This window comes from Chironomus tepperi, unplaced genomic scaffold (genome assembly GCF_022539635.2).
Source record: "Chironomus tepperi strain 1889 unplaced genomic scaffold, CSIRO-AGI_Ctep_v1 contig_48, whole genome shotgun sequence".
Classification (NCBI taxonomy): domain Eukaryota; kingdom Metazoa; phylum Arthropoda; class Insecta; order Diptera; family Chironomidae; genus Chironomus; species Chironomus tepperi.
Window position 1 is genome coordinate 711,096 of NW_027226170.1, and position 18,080 is coordinate 729,175.

The window sequence follows — 18,080 nt, forward strand, 5'->3', positions numbered from 1 at the left end:
TAAATTTAGCCGAAGATTTAGCCGAGCTAAAATATTCGCTAAAATAAGCGAACTTTTTAGCCGGCTAAATTTTTCGCTAAAATAAGCGAACATTTTAGCCGCCGCCGACTAAATTGTCAGCGGCTTCGATCTCTGATAAGAATCCTTCTATAGCAAGTCTACACTTGACTACGATGATAAAAGTCATGTCTCACAACCACACAATTGCACTGATTTGAAGCATATGCTTAAGATTTTCATCTTTAGATGTTTAGTAATGCTAGTTACGCCGCAAATGGAAACCAAATATTTATGGTATTATTTTGTGGATTAAAGGGTTTCAATAGCATAGTTAATTCCTATTTGATCATGTAATCACTTCCATCGCTTCTAATCAGTTCCTTCAAATAATTTAAAGGTTTCAGAATATTAAATTGTATTTCTCGGAAGCTCGTTTACTTTCATTCCATTACAATGGCTACTGTTCTATACATTTAGTTCCCAATTTCAATTAGAATATTCCTCGACAATACAAAATTCTACAAAAATATAAATAATTGAGTTATCGTAAAGTTATGTCGTTATGTTCCTTTCATGCGTGCTGTTGCTAAACATTTTGAGCTAATTAATTCGAAATAATAATAATGCAATAATGCCTTTTTACAATGATATTATAAAGTTTCACGTGAAATGTTACAAATGAATCTTTACAGTCGAACTTGAAGCTCTGTATAAATACTTGAAAATAGCTTAAATGAATGTATGACTTGAGTAGTATAGAGACGAGTTGTCTGTAGTATACAGATATTATTATTATTATGAGTTCAACTATTCTATACAATCGGATAATATGTATGTAGGTTCTTATTATAGTTTATGATTTCACGTAAATGGAACTAATTAGACATGAATTCACCAAATAAAGTTTTTAATTTGATTGATTATCAAATGAATATCATTTGAATATCAATTTTCAAATATTTTTAAGATTCTTGTTGGCTGTAAAATATAATTTTAAATGTACATGAACGTATGTATATATAGACAGAGAAAAAAAAAACAAAAGAAATTACATCTTGAAGAGGAAAGAAGGCTTTAAACGTTTTAATTATAGAATCGCTTCTTCTATATTTAAATCAGTAATTTTTATTTTAAAATAAAACATGCCAGAAATCAAGCACATGTGAAGCAAAAATACTAGTGCATCTCTCATTCTTTTCTTATTCTCAGTATACGTATTATTAGCTTTTTTTTCAATTTTCTTTTCTGTTATATGATGCAAGCACTCGGATTTATCTATTATACACGATATTCACCTTAAACTTCTCGTATCAATCAATAGAGAGAGAGAAACAAAAAGTCAAATAATAATGTCTGTAAAGAACTTTCGTGCCTGCTTTCACTTTTGTGATTATTGTTTTTTATTTTTATTTACTTTGTCCTTGAATAAAGTAGAGAATCTTCATTTTGTGTAAAAAAAAACATACAATATGCTGTGATATCATGAAACGCTCCCCAGAAAGGCATTTAATCCGTTGCTATCGCACGGTTGCTTAGTAACTTATCAAAATGTACCAAAAATTGTGATCAACATTTATCAAATTTTGTTTATTTTTATAATTTTTTGGATTATTCTGGAAATTTTAAATTGAAGCTTTTAAAGTTTATATTGGAAGCTCTAGCTGTAGCTAACTAGTATATATATTAACAATAACAATTTAAATCCTTACGCCAACTGAATATTGAACATTTGACATAATAGTGATACTAATAGCTCATTATGGTGGATAGCTCATAAAGGGAGCAATTGAACGACTCAATGGAGAATCATCATTTGGTGATTACAAGTTTTAGTCGTCCTGTTAATCCTACCAGGAATTGCATAATTCCGAATAACGCATTTCGAGTGGGATTCGAACCCACGTTCTATGATTTCCGGTCACATCCTCCTATTACTGAGTTATGGGGGGTTATTCGACTATATGGCGAAGTATCTTCTGTATCCTTCATACTACTGCACTTGATTTACCATTGATAGACCATTACAAAAATTCCATTTCAACATCCCCTTATTATTATTCAGGATAACTGTGTTCGATCCTTTCACAAAGCATATGATCACCATTTTAAAAGGAGCATGCATGGAAATAATAAATTCCATAATAATTTCTACCGAAGGTTGATGTATTACTCGGACATACGCTGTATTTCATAAAGAACATTTCAAATATTTATTATTGATTGAGCTGAAAATAAAGCGGAATGAAGAGAAGTAAAATGAAAAAATGAAAAAATGCCAGGAATAAAAATCCAATTAGGCTCAAAAACAGAAAATGCTATTAAGCCTGAAAGTATAAGTAACCAAAGAATAACCTTAACCGTGATCCTTTTTTTCCATTTAATCTTTCATAAATTTATATACCAGCACATTTCACTGTATACATATTGATAATTGCTACGAGAGTGTAATGATAGAAACGAACAAGGATCGATGAATCTACAATGTGAAATGTCATACCTTTTTAAGCTATAAATAATTTATCAGTTCTGAATTGTACGCAATAATATATTGAAAACCTATTGTACGGTTATGAGAGAGCGAGCAGAAGAAAGAATAATAATCTATAATAATAAGGCAAAAAGGAAAAAAAAGCTGTTTAATTCTAAAAATAAAACACTTTCCATTACATACACACAACATAAAAAAAAACGCAAAATGTATGATGAATAATAATTTATCATGGAGGAATTCTAACCATAAAAAAATATAAATTCTTTAGTAAATAAACATGGAATGAAGAAAAGATTCTAAATTGTTGATAATATTAGCAACAAAATAAAAAGGAAAAGCACATAAATGAAAGGAAATTTCATGAGGAGAGAAAATAATTTCTAAAGAATAACGTTGTCATAGTGAAGTAAGTCCTTCAAAGAAGAAAAAAGAAAATTTAATGATTGGCATGCACAGTTTAAGATTTTTCTGCTTTATTCTTTTTGTGGCTAGGAAAATGTATTTAGTTTGTAAATGTTGCTTGGAATTAAATACTAATTAAATAGACTTCTAAGATTAAATTCTAATATGCGGTTTCGAGTTTTGCTTCCATTGAATCTGAAATCTAGATTCCTAGAATCTATCTTAGATTGTACAGATCAATTGTGATCCATAACCTCCCTCAGATGACACCTGAAGCTTGCTCTATCACTAGATTTCGTCTGCCTTTAACAAGTACAATACTGTCTACATAAACATCCTCCTTCTAAGAGTTTTCTGGTCGCCTACGTCGTAATTCTTCGTCATCTGTAAAATTAGATTTAAAGGAGTTTTTCTACAGATTTTCTAATGATATGCCCTGTTCGGAATCTTACTTCTTATAAAGCTATGGTAAAAGTACAGTTTCCCAAAACATAGCCTAAGTGGGACTCGAATATTTGTATGAAATGTTTTAGTTCACAATTGCTGGAAGAAAAATAGATGCAAATTTTTAAATCGACGTCGACCTCTGGATCCTCCCCTTAAAAACCGTAGAAGCTCCAAATCTAAGTTACTTCAACTATGAGAGAATAATACAATTGATATCCAAAGTTTCTGGAGATAGCCATTCACCATTCCTACTACATTATTACATTTAATACATTTTTAATTAAAATTCTTATTAGTATATTTAAAGTATTCATTTCATCCTATTAGAATCTAATTTAGAGGCAATAATTTGTTCTACGCCCCTGATACCTAGAATGGAAGTGTGACTCAGCTGTTAAAATGATTTCTCATTTTAAATTGTTATTGAATTTTCCTAGAAGCATTCATTCATTCATTTTTTTATTGATGATGACAGAAAAACGCGCAAATAACTCTAGAAAAAATATGGAGAAATTTTTCCTAAATTCCATTCCTCTTTATTTATGAAAATAAAAAAGAAAAACGGAATTTGAGAAATAAAATACAACATGTGAAAATAAAATAAATGAGCTTCCCTATTTCTAAAAATAATTATATAAATATTTGTGTAATGTTATTTTTTAAAAGAAGAACTAGCGCTAGTTTTCGACCAAATTTATATTCATTCATTCATGGATTTGAGTAAATTACGATTTTTGATTTATATTTTTAGTTTATTTTATTTTATTTTAGTTCTATAATAGAAAATTTATAGATTATTTACAAAAAAAGCTTTTTTTAGCTTAAGGTGATTTTTTCACTCGAAAAGTTTAATGGATTATCAACTTAACAAGACGTTTAAGCCTTGAAAATCTCTAATTGATTGACGACAGTAAATCAGTTTTCATAAGAATTTATGTCAATTACTATTCGGCATCTGCTTGCTATTTGATTAAATTTTGAAAAATAATTGGGAATTCCCGCACTTTTGGTTACGTGATTTGCATATTATTTATTTAAGTATTTTATGGAAATCTAAAATTATCAGCTATATTATCTCGTGAAGTTCTTTTACCTCAAACTCAATTTTTTAATAAATGTCTGTTCCAGTATTTCAATTCTTGTAAACAATTTCATTGCTACTTAATTAAAGAATGTGAAAGCGGCTACTTAAATACAACTGTAGTATTAAAAACCTCCAATAAATTTAAATATTTGAAGGTTTATTTGAACAATTGGAATTCTTTCTCTTGTTTTACTTATCGATGACAAAAACACGATCTCGATCGATCTCTTATCTGCTTTGTTCTTACAAGATGACTATCTCGAGCAACAACTTTTCTACCTTTTGCTGGTATCTAATACCTATATTCAGAGTTGGCATGCATCTAGATTCAGTCAGCAAAGGCCGCCGAATAACGGGTTCCGTAAATGGGCTCTTATGTAGGCTCCCGTCTGACAACTTTTTCGCAGATTGCCACCTTCTGTCTATGGTTCTTGCGTGACTTTCGTCATATTTCAGGTAGGGAGCGCAGTTTTAAAGCATCACTTAGGCTATCTGCAACTCGAGTATATAACCGTCATAAACAGACTTTTGCCAACTCTTACTCTATGCCAGAGTCTCAGAAATGGTCAGAAATGTGACGAATAAAAATCACTGCAAATTCGTTTGTTGTAGAATCTCTTAAAATGCTATTAAATAAGGTAAAGCCAAGAATATAGACTTGATTGACGTATCTATATCAAATCATGTATCTAAACTTTTAATAGAGTTCACGAGTTCTCCCAAAAAATTATAAACAAAAATTTAATTAAAAATTTTCCAATTGCATTAATTTGATATAAACAAACATGCCAGTGACGTCTACATATATCCTATATATGACTGTAGACATTTTTTCCCCCTTTTATTCCTTTCATTATTAAACTTACATCATATTTATTTTCTATGAAAGAGTTGACGTATTTAGGTAGGCTAATATTATCATTTTCATTTCTTTTCCTTTTTGTTTTGCGACAATTCTTCTTTATTTGAAATGTAAATAAAGCAAGTCACTTTTGAGTAAGTTATGTAAGTGACATTTTCCCAATTGGATGTAATTTTCGTCATTCAAGATTGTTTCTTTTATTCAGATCATAGTATAAAATATAAAAATATAAAATCCATTCTCTTCCCATCTTTACATGGAACACTCGATATCTGTTTGAGACATTTTTAGTGAGCTTTTTTCCTATGCGAGGGTGAAAAAATGTTATAACTTTGTCTTTTGTGGGTTTTTATCACAGTTGATTTTAAATCCTGTGTGGATGTTGGGAATAGTACACGCTTAAAGATGTTCAAAAACAGACACTATCCCTAAATCCGTTGAGTCATAATATTGATTGTATTACTTGTTATAAACTGGATTTTTTTGAGCCATTGACCTGTCGTAAATCTCATACTGTGTTTATTAAAAGCGTTAATCTAATCAAGTATATTCGTGTTGTTCAAAATGTGTGTCGCGACACAGTGATGTGGCATACAAGAGTGTTGCAATGCAGTGCACTGCTAAGAAACTTCACTTCTTATTGTCTTATCGTCAGGGCAGATCGTTAAGACGTGAACCGTCAATATAGAAGGAGCTCTTGTCAATTACCGATGCTAAGTGCATTACCATCACTATCGACAGCATTTTATCATGGAATAAATGGTTAACTGTCAAATATTTTCTACATCTAAAGTGTGCCTTGACTTAAAAAAGTTTCGACAGCACTGATATTGGACAGAATTTAGTTGATAAGGGAGACTACGCTAAAGTATGGCGAAACTAAAATCTTGTTTTAAAATTCAAATCCAGCTATAATGTTATAAAAGTCAATATTTGTTTACATCACGTATTCTTGATAATTTTAACAACTTTTAATTAAATTTTAATCTTATAAAACCTTGTTTAATTCCAAACTGAACGAGTTTTTTTGTTATCATTTCAAAATTTGTCCCATAAATATTATTGATACCTAAATCAAAATGTAGCAATTTTGAAAATATTATCAGTTTTTTGGGCCGTAGTGATTACTCAATACCAAATGACATGAAAAAAGGTCGTGTTTATCGGATTTTTTATTAAAAAATAAGTTAAAGTACGCAATTATTTTAAACTAATCACAACATTGAAGCGTACCTACTTGAGGCTTATCTTACTTGTTTTTCACTTTTGCATCATATTAGCGATGGTTACAATAAACATTAATAAAGATCCTCCACCTGTAAAACGTCATTTAAAAATCTAAATATAAAACATTATCATCATACATTCTTCGATGATATTTCTCGTTGTTATATTCATTCTATACTATATTATTTTGATTTTATTTGTTTAGGTGATTTACGTCAGCAGAAAAAAAAAAAATTAAACTCAAACATTTAGGATTAAAATATGTAAGAGTATTGGATGATAAATGATGAAAACATACTTTGAGAAATGTCGCCATTAAATATTAAGTTTTATCCTTTTTATTTCATCTCATTGGGGGATTTATTTACAGAAAAACTTTGAAGCAATTGTCATAATTGAAATTTCTTTTTTTACTTCATCTGGACATACCTGGAAGTCACGTGTGACAAATGCAAATATTCGATTTTATTATTAATACGTAATTTAACTTATTAATAATTCAGTGAAGCTTTAGCAAATATTTTGAAATGATCTGAATCTTTAAAAGAATTAAAATTGGTAAATTTGATTTTGGAGGCTCTGGTGTAGTCATCTGTGACTAATTTTGTAATATGGTGAAATATCTATAAAAATTCAAGACGACATATATGAAAATTTGATAAGACAAAACTTAGTCGTGGACAACCTATTTGCTGCGACACAGTATCCTCACCCATTATGCCGTAGCACAATGGCGGTCAACCTGTGTGCCACTGGTGTAAGGCTTCAAATAGAGCTAAAGCTGAGATTAAGGGTTCCCGATATCGAGACTGAGACCATGACTTCTCGGGTAGTTTCGATCTCGGTCTTGAGAATTTGTCGAGACCAACACTTCGGGAAACCTTAGTTGAGATGTGCCGTAGCAAAAAAAAGGTTACCCACCACTGACTAAAAATTACATTTTGGAAGCTGCAAATTGTAAATAAAAACAATATAAAAATTCTCTTTTTGTTTTAAAAATATGAAATCCAAACCTGATGAATTCCAACAATAGTTTTACTAAATGCATCACAATCGTAAATTTTTGCATAGATAAGTTTTCAATTTTAATTTAAATTACAATTCAAAATGATTTTATAATAGAAAATAAATACAAATATATAAAATCATAAACAAAAAAAGAAAGGAAATCAGTAATTGACGTCAATCAGGATTTTATAATTATAAAAAAAATATGAAAAGAGTCTGAGTGAAGCTTAACATGTGCATAACGTTTTCATATTTCTAGCAAGCGACAAAAAAAAAAGTTTGTGAAAATTCTTGGAATGAATGTTAGAGCAATGTTGTTAAAATGCGTCAATTCACCACATTTTGTTTTTTTTCATCGCGGTATATCAAATTTAAATCCAGAACAAGAGAGTCACTTAGCAACAGTTCTGACGAAAAGAATATTTTTATAAATAATACAATAAAATGCTGTCGCGATTGTAAATTCGTGTTATGGCTCTTCCACTTTTTTTTTTAATCTCTTATCACGAAACTAAAATATTAACTATTTACAAATAGGCAGCACTAGCAATTGCTGGATGTGAAAAAACTGTTTTGTTTCCATGTGTTATCAATGATGCACATTATAAAATGCGTAATTTAGTGTATGTATGTTAAAAGACACATTTTAGTTTAGTTCCAAAAAAAAAAAAATTCTTCATGTTTATTTTTATACATAAATATATGTGTGACTTGTTACCAGAACCGGATTAATCGTTGTATAAATAAAGAATCTTATCGTATTTTTTATTTACTGATTAATAAATTAAATATATTTTATATACGTATGCATATATAATAAAATTTTTATATAGCAGTCTGTATACTCGTCTGTGTAGTTCTACTACGAGTTTTTTTTTTATCACGAGCATCTTATGTTTATTTAAAAATAGATTTTTATGGAAATGTATAAAAAAATTTCTCCAGAAATTTCCAATTCGACAAATTTCATCTGCGTACATACTCTTTTTTTACAAATCAAATTACAATTTGTCATTTTGAACAATTTATTGCTGCTTAATACCAATAATATTTGAGATTAATAGGTACTAATTTAATGTCTTAATTGAAATTTAATTTCTGGATGATTAAATTTTGACTCCTTCTGTAATATTAATTATCATCAACCTCTTATTTCATTAATTATCAGCAGTTAAAGTGTCTTCCCATAAAGCAAACAGCGTAAATATTCCCGTAAATCTGGTCTCAAGCCTTTTGAACTGAGACTGGATTTCATTGAATTTTGCTTTAAGCTAGAATTATGCTTTTCTGGGGCCATATTTTTACGCTATGTGTCGACTGGGTTCTGTGAAGTAAACGACAAGGCTTCACTTACTTACTTCGCTGAACGTACTGATCAATTGTTATTCATGAAATCTCTCAGATGGTGCCTAAATCTGGCTCTATCGGTGATCCTCGTCTGTTAATTGCCAATTCCAAGTGTAATCTCTGGACAGCTTCTTTCTAAGAGTTCTTTCGTCGTCAACGAGCTCGGGAAAACACTTGACTCAAATATGGTTTTGTAATTCGAAGGTCGTCGGTTCTAATTCAGCCATTTATAAATTTATGCTCTTTCAGAAGTTAAGATTAGGGTTTCTGATTAACCGCGTTTTTTCATAACCGCTGTTATGCTGTTACGAAAAACTCAAAACAGCTGTTAACGCGGTTAACAGCGGTTATTAAGAATTTTTAATAATATCACAATTTTACTATGTTAATGAGCTTTTTATTGATATATTTTCTTTTTATTTGGCTCATATGGTTGAATTAGGTTACGTAAACCTACAAAAGTAAAGATATTTATCAAAATCAAAGAAAAAGAATAACTTTTAATGATTGATGAACTCCAAAATTATTTTTTCTATTGAAAATTCATAAAAATTAAGGCGTTTGTAATATATTTGAAAGCAATGTTTTTTTTGCACAAAAGTTTGCGAAAGTTAAGAACACTCTCTTCGCAGAAATTTAGACCGAAATTTTCCTGATTTTTTAAAGGCAAACAAGACGGAAATTGCCCACGACAATGGCGAGATTTTGAAAAAAATTTCCCAAAATCTTTCAATTTTTTCAAAGAAATTCTAGCATAAAATTTTTATCCAAAACTCTCATTTTCTTACAAAAAAGAAGAGATTTATGAAAAAAATTAATTTTTTTTTTATTAAAATTTCCGTTAAAATTTTCTTATTTAAAGCCTTTACAGATAAAAATGCTGTTAACAGCGGTTAATTTTCTATAACCGCTGTTTTGCGTTAACCGCATTTTCAGGTAAAAAACCGCTGTTATGCTGTTAACGGTTAACCGCTGTCAGAAACCCTAGTTAAGATGCTTTAAAGAAAAATTGTCAGCATAACCTAACAATTAGAATATTGATAGAATTACTAATTCACGTCATGGCCATTGAAGATCAAAAAGAGATCCTAAATGTATTCGAAACCTAGTTATGAAAATTGTATCCTTGATCCTAATTATATATGTGCAAAATGAATTATTCTGGGTGGTAATGTCGACAAATCTTTGAAAAATCGGTTGGCTTTGCATTTATACCATTAAATTGATGTACCCACTCAGTCAGAATAAAACACCAATTTTTCTTGTTATGCCTTTAAAAGAATTTTTTGGCATTGCAACAAGCTGTGTCGGATCCGAAGCTTAAAATACCAATAATACGCATTGATATTTTCATAAAAAAACATTTCCAATATGTTTTTTTGGTCTGATGCAAGAACCTTCAGATATAAATTATGATTTAATGAAAAAAAAATTCTGCTTATTGCTTCATAAAATTTATTGAGTTATGTCTAAAAATACTTTTAATTTGTTAAAATATTAGCTATTGAACGATAATCAAAAAGGAGTCAAATCTTGTGTCTAAAAATATGAATATTTTGTTCAATTATAATCCATTAAAAATTATGTTGGAGGAATGTCTAAAAATATATAAAATATTCAACACAAACTTCATGAATATCGCAAGCTTCACGATAAAAGCTTAAGGCTGTAATGTCTTTTTCCAAAAAAAAAAAAAATCCTTATTGCCATTGGCAAAATAAAGAGCAGCAATACCTACTTTTTAAATAAAAGATGGTGAAAATATTTTCAATATATATTTTTGGTACAAGATCTATTCGTACACAAAGTTTGTTGAGCATCCATCTATTTCAATTTATGCTTACTCTTTTTTTCGTTCATCCCTCTCATCCCCCTTTCAAACTTTCATCCTCACTCACATTATGTACAAATTCTCGACTGTTTTATCAACAGTACCGACCTAGACCTAAAAATAGATGTTAGCGTTGTTTTTGTTGTTGGTTGGGTGGAATGTGCGCTTTCCAATGAACTGTTTTTTCCACTCTCTTTCTCTCTCTCTTTCTCCTTTTACTCTTCCACCCTTATCATACAGATTCAGTCATATTGATGTGAGAAGGTGAAAGAGATGTTGATAAAGTGTCCCAAATAAAACAAGTATTTGTGAGCTTTTTCGGAAAACAAGTGGATGTAAAATAATTTGAAAAATTTTGTAACTTTAGAATTTATTTCCATAATGTCTGATTTTGTAGCCACTATGCTGAATAAATCATTCATTTCTATTCGAGTTGTTTAAAATTTTATGAAGAATTTGCTTCTCCATTTTGTCTTCTTTATTTGTTTCATTCTGACCTTTGGTATTTTTGGCTACTTCTGCAGCATATTCTTCATTGACCTTTTCCATCAAATCACTTCCATACCAATTAAATATGCTGAAGTAAATTATTTCGTTCATTTTTTTTTGTTTGGCTCTCTTGCTCTCAATTTTTTCCATAGCTTTTTATACCGTATAATAAAGTAATGAGAAAAACGGTCGGTCGCTAAATATTAAAATAGAAAAAAAAAATTTAATTTGATGCATGGGGGTGTTAAGTACTAAATTTTACCAAATTGAAGATTAAAAAGTTTCTGACATTTTCGTTTCATGTCTTTAAATTTTTTATTTGTTATAATAACCATATCATTGACGCAATAAAAGTTAATTATAGCAGATTCCTATTATTTTTTGAAGAAGTAAAGGGCGGCAATTGCCTTCAATGTATGTAGGTGTTCTTCTTTACCATAAAGGTAATGTTTACAAATGAACAGAGCTCGTGTGGTAAATTGATCCTTTATATTTAGCTTTTATATCTATGATATCCCTAAAATATCGGTAACTATTGATTTCGGTCTAGAACAGAGTGATATTTAGTTTATCAAAAAATTTGTGGGTATCAGAGGCGTATACAAGAGGTCACCTCCCCCACTATATCCAGGAGGTCAACTACTCCATTATATCCCTAAAATATCGAAAATTGGTGGGTATCAGGGATAAATCCAGGGAGCCAATACCCTCCTCATATGCTTAATACCTCCAAAATATCGGTAACCATTGGTTTTGATCTAAAGCAAATTGATATTCTAAAATAGAGTAAAATTGATGGGTGGGTACCAGGGGCGTATTCAGGGGTTTGTATAAACCTTCCATACCATTAGGGACAAAATTCTTCAATTTGCTAGGGTCTTATGAGAAAAAAATCCAAAATTCCAATAAATTTTTGTGTTCCAAAATAGAATTTCACCCCCATCCTTCTCCCCTCCCAAAAATACGGGCTATGCATCTGCTGGATACCTAAACTTAGCTTGAAATAACAATGCTTATTCAGATACCAATTTTATAATAATCGGTAAACTACATGAATTGCAATACCGAGTCCATTTCCTAGAACACTATTTTTAACTTTTCAATTGACGCAATAAGAGTTGAACATGATGTACGTATTCAGTCAGTCATTGATATGTAGTCGAGTAAGTTGCAGTTATTTCAGGAAAATATATGTAACTAAATGATAAGAGAGCTATTCTATGAAAAAAGAAAAAAAAAGAAAACAATTGATTTAATATTTTCACGAAAGTAATAAATTATGGAATATATTGGTTAAAGAACAATGCCGTACATATGCTTTTCATTTAGTTGTGTCGATACACAAACTTCATAATTTACAACTATTGTATACAAGCGACGATCATCTCTAGTATATTTTTGTTATTTTCTAGAATTAAAAATAAGAACAAGAAAGAGAGAAAAATACTCAAAATAGAGAGGGTGAGAAGGAACCAAAAAAACTAGTGTATGAGAATGAGAGAGAAGACAACTGGAAGAAACAAGTGCGCAACTTCAACAGCGCAATTCTAAAAATAGAATCATCAGAAGTATATACACGTCTATATATTATATAGTATGTTTGGAGCATGATTGTATCTAGAGGCATGTGGGCTTTTGCCCGTATTTTTATTTATTATTATTTTTACTGCGAAATACCTTTCAAGCCTAACAAAATAATAATAATATTAATGAGCTAGTGTTGGTTACAACAAATGGAATCATTTTTTAATTGCATTTCATTGCACGCTCCAACGTTGTGTGCCCTAATTTCTGTAACTGAATTTACAAAAAAATACAATATGAACCGTATTTTCTTATTGAAAAATGTAAAAATTTTCACGCACTTTCGCTCTCGCTGTATCGTAATGGTAAATTTTTACAATGGTGGATATTTTTTTTCGGAACTGAAATTTTCACCGGCAAGAGTTCATGGTCTTTTTCGTGATTCAATTTAAGCTTTTTTTTGTTGTTAAAACGCAGTTATTCCGAGAAATTTTCAAGGCCATTTTCTTAATAACAACTTAAATTTCGGTTAATTTATCCTGAAATTATTAAGCAATCATGTGTGACACTGAAAGTTTAATATTGGTTTTTAAATTGATGAAATTAAATTAAAATGCGATCAATTTTGAAAAAATTGGGGCTAAACATTCTATTTCTGATTCATCCAGAATGAGAATTTCGTAAACATTGTAGTACGATTCACAGATGCTATAATACTCACACAGTTTACTCGACCATACGGAATTTCGCTTACTATCCCGATTGGCACACAATGAAATATTGCCGCAATGTCGATGAGACTGTAGTATACTTAAAATCAAATGGCAGCTAATAGGCAAATTTAGTTGTTTATGCTAAGCAGCTGCCAATTGATTATATGGATACTGCTATCACGACAATATTTCAATAAGTTCACATCGGGTAGTGTAAACAACAAAATTTGTAAAATTGAATTTTCAAATTCTTACTCAAATATCAAAAGAATCATTATTTTCTTGCTTTGTCTAGTTAGATTAGTACATAATAAAGCAATTGCAATGATTATGTACTGACAAAATCTAACTTAAAGTAGAAAAATTTGCAAATTAAATTTTAACAAATTTCTTTCATAGTGTTAGTGTTTTCAAAAATTCAAATTTTTAATCTCTAAAAACAACAACATTTTTGTATCATAATTTCCCTATGTTATACATTGCAGCACAGGTGTGTAGCCAGGGTGATAAATCTTTATGTCTATGGAATATACCTTTAAATGGTATTTAATTAGAAATCTGGAACAATTCAAAGAATTTGATTACGTATACTTTAAAATCATTATTTACAATGTTGGCGAAATCATTAAAATTTTTCGAGTAATGCATGATAATAATACTCAAATGACATCGACGAGAGCAATACAGCGAAATAAAAAAATCGATTGCATCTGGAATTTTCCAACTCTTATTTTTGTAAATAATAACATTTACTCATACGTTTATTTTTCTTGAGAAATGCAATTTAAATTCGTTTGTACAAATAAAGGAACAAAGAGTTCCGCAACACATTTTTCAATAGAATATACTTTGATGTTAATTATATTAATAGAACTGATAATAAACCAATATACAAAGCAACATTAATAATATTCATAAAAAGAATCTCCTGCTAAGTTTTTCTGAATCTTTCTCGTAAGAACTCGATATGATCAAACAAAAAAAATGAATGTATATAGCCAGAATTAAAATATCACCAAGAGAAGTAAAAAAAAAGTTTATTTTTAGTTTTTCATCTTCTCAGATCCTTCTTTTCAATTTAAATTTTATTTTTGCCTAAGTATAAAATAAGAATTCTCACCAGAAAGAGAAGCAGCAACGGAGCGGCAAACTATTTTGTTGCAAGTGTATTATCATCATCATCATGGCAAAAAAATAAAGAATATTTGTTGTGTATTATTTTTATTTTTATTAACATTCGTGAAGAATCAAGTCTTAATATGTATTGAATTCGTATAAATATTTAGCCACAAAAGCGTCTCTCGTATAGCGATCGTGCGATGCACGACGATATTTTTTTTTCTTCTTTTAATTCGACTGCTATACATACATAAATGAGCGAGCTATTACGAGAACGAGAGAAAGAGAAAAGAATCAAGTGGAATTTTTATTTCAAATGTTATAAGACATCAGTCGTTGTATTGAGCTGAAAATTGATACATGCGAAATATTATTTTGTCTCGCGTGAATTTCTCAAAAAGAAAATAAAGAGTTTTTGTTAAAAAACACAAAAAAAGAATTAAGTTTATTTACATGAAAGATATACAAAAAAAAGTAATAATAATTGGAAATAGTAAACATTAATTATAATAATTTAGAGCATTAATATTGAAAAAATTGTGAGAAAAAAATGTAACAAAACAACATGTTACAGCACTAATAATAATAATCAGTGTATACATATGATATGGAGAAAAGAGAATAAACATTATATTACATATGTGTGACACTTCTTCTGTACTTGTGTCTACTTCAAATGAATATTTATTGATAACAGAATATAAAAAAACGCATTTATATACTTCAGTTTATTGCTATAAGTGGATCGAGAAGTTTTAAACCTGTGTAAATATGAAAAGTACATAAACGAGAAATATTTCAAAAATGTTTGTTGGTTCATGGAAGTTAAGAGTTATTGAAATACCAAAAAAAAATTTCAAGGGATGGAATATTACCCATTCCGGATGTTTGATGAGAAATTGTTTGCAATAAAAATATTGAATGTTTACTTCGATTTGTGTAAAAAAAAAGTTTCATTTGTCGGCTTTAACTTCTAATAAAAACAGGTCGATATAAATTTGGATATTGTCATGAGTTAAAGCTGTTAACCTGTTGTTGTGCACTTGAAAATTATTTCAAGTTCTTCTTTTACAGAAATGCTGTAAAATTTCCATTACAAGTGAATTGAGTTTTGTAGTTTTAAATGCTGTCCTAAGGGATTAAAGCAGTATTCATTTTCAAAGTAGCGGTTCTAATGAATTCGACAAATATTCATGACATTGTTTTGTGAGATGAAAACTATAAACAAGATTCGAACTATTGAAAATTCGCAAGTCATCGAAGATCGTTTCTTAAATTGGATTAACAGTGATATTAATTATCCACGTCAAAGCATATTTTTCGGTATTAATTATCAGTTCCAATCTTATTGAGATTTTTTGAATTTTTATGTGTCAATTCACGCAATTCTCTCAAGAGATTAATAAATTAACAGACTAGGATTCTAGGAAGAGGTAATGGCTTAGCTTAGTGGTTAACAACCTGTGTGTCGCGTCACATTAGGGTGCTGTGAAAAATTTCGGATGTGCCGGAAAAGAATTTCAAAAATTCCAAATGTCATAACCATAAATTTTTCAAAGTTCCTAAATTTGTATTGTAAAAGTCTGAAAAGTAACTAAAATTTCAAATCCAGAACTACTTTTTTTACTTAGATAAAATCTTTAAAATTAATTAATATGATGTCGATCAGATTTACAACATGTCACATCAATTTGGCCGTGGCCGTGACACAAACACGGTTGTCTACTTTTGTCATTACCACAAAATTCCCTTTAAAAGATTTTCTGCTGACAAATTTCAAAATAGGGCTTATAATTGCTATCAGCACTAGAACATAATATTCTTCCATCCTATGGTGACATACTGATTTTAATACTTTTTCTAAATTTTGCTAGAAGTCTATAAAACTTGCGAATATTTATGTACTGTAAAATTTTATGCTTCTTCTTTATTAAGAAAATTTCACAACAATTAATTTATTAATTTGGAATTTTAAGATCTTATTAATTAGTTGTAATTTATAGCTTAGCAATAAAATTTCATCTCCAAAAATGATTTCTCATCCCTTTGTCAATAAAAATGTGAAGATATTTTTATAGACACAACAATGCCGAGTGACATAAAATTTAGAAGGCTTCAGCTATGGAGCTTTAGAAAGGTTTCACTAAAGTCATACCCTGTCAGATAAAGAGCATGCTTTTATGGTCCAGAAATACCACTATGGCCCCTAAGAGCGGTTTCATTGACTGTTAGAGATATGAAAAAATGGGTTGAAATCAGCTGTCATTGTGCAGAGTCAGGACAAATATACGTCTCATTGTTAAAATGGTGACATAGCCCTTTAGAGTTCCCGATGCCGATATCGATACCGAGTCTTCCCGACTAGTCTAGTCCTCGGTCTCCAGAATTCAAGACTACGACTTAGTAAAACTTTAATAACCGTGCCCCAGCAAACACATTGCCAAATTGTGCTGTACGGAGGAGAGGCTTCCATTTGTTCCTATTTTAAGAACTCCACAGCGAAGCCTTATTAATTTTGTGTCACTCGGGAATTATTTGACAATCTTTAACTAAAGAGTTGCTAAAGAGTTATGATGGAAAGCTAAGGAGAATTCGAGAAGAGACAAAAATATTTTAAATATTATTAATTCATTCTTCTTTGAAGATGATAAAAAAAGAAACCTATATCTAATTTAGTATGCAAATTTTTTTATATCACTCGTTTCACATCTAATTTTGCTACTTTTTTTTGTTGTTCTCAATTACTTTTATAAAAAAAAAATATTTGAGAAAGAAAAGAAAGACGACAAAAATCTGTGCTGTCTTAGACACCTTAAAAAATTCCATTGCTGATAGACTGCTGAGAATTATTTTTTTTTAAAAAACTTAACTCGTTTTTTGTTAAAACAACGACAGATAAAAATGTTGAAATAATTTACTAATATTTGCCAACACATATTTATTAACGAAATATATAAATACACATTCATACTTAAGCCGATTCGAGATTAAGCCCTCTTTCGTGTTCCAGTCAATTTTCATTTTCAATTTTTTTTTGCGAGTCTGATATTTCTTTTCATTTCTTAAAAAATACAAAATAACACTTTTGTTTCGATACATCAACTATGAAAAGACAAATAAACCTGTTTTCATCTCTTTCTCAAAATATGTTCACATGATTCTTATTATTGGTATATACCACACTTTACTACTAATCAGTTTATTCTCTCAAAGCGTCAATTAGTTCGATTTTTAATGGTTTGAAGTGCCTCGGCTGATTTTCTTAAAAATTACTGGATATTTTTTTGTTTACAAAAGTTTGAAGTATTATTAGTAAGGCTGCATGCTTATTCATGCATAATTTTTCAATTTGGGGTTTTTGATGGATTTATGAATGGAGTGTAGGAACAAGAAGATACATTTTTGAGGTACTGAATGGGGTTTCCCGATGTTTAGATTTTGATGAATTTTTGAGATCGAGACCTTGATCGAGTCATAGACTCTAAGGGAACGTGACAAATCCCAAGGCCGAGACCGTGACCGAGGTCAATACTCTA

The 18,080-nt window shown here is 29.8% G+C and overlaps 1 protein-coding gene across 5 annotated transcripts in view; it reads left to right on the top strand.

Moving 5' to 3' along the window:
- The window catches only part of HDAC4 (histone deacetylase 4), a 45,217-nt gene that overhangs the window by 5,013 nt on the left and 22,124 nt on the right, over nt 1–18,080 (top strand). Inside the window, exon 1 of one of the 5 annotated variants that reach the window (XM_070652518.1) lies at nt 14,880–15,322. The exons of 3 other annotated variants lie outside the window; for them this stretch is intronic. The gene's annotated coding sequence lies outside the window, so the exon portion shown is untranslated. Of the gene's footprint in view, nt 1–14,879; nt 15,323–18,080 lie in introns of those variants that run through there. One more of the 5 variants, XM_070652519.1, reaches the window with a different exon arrangement.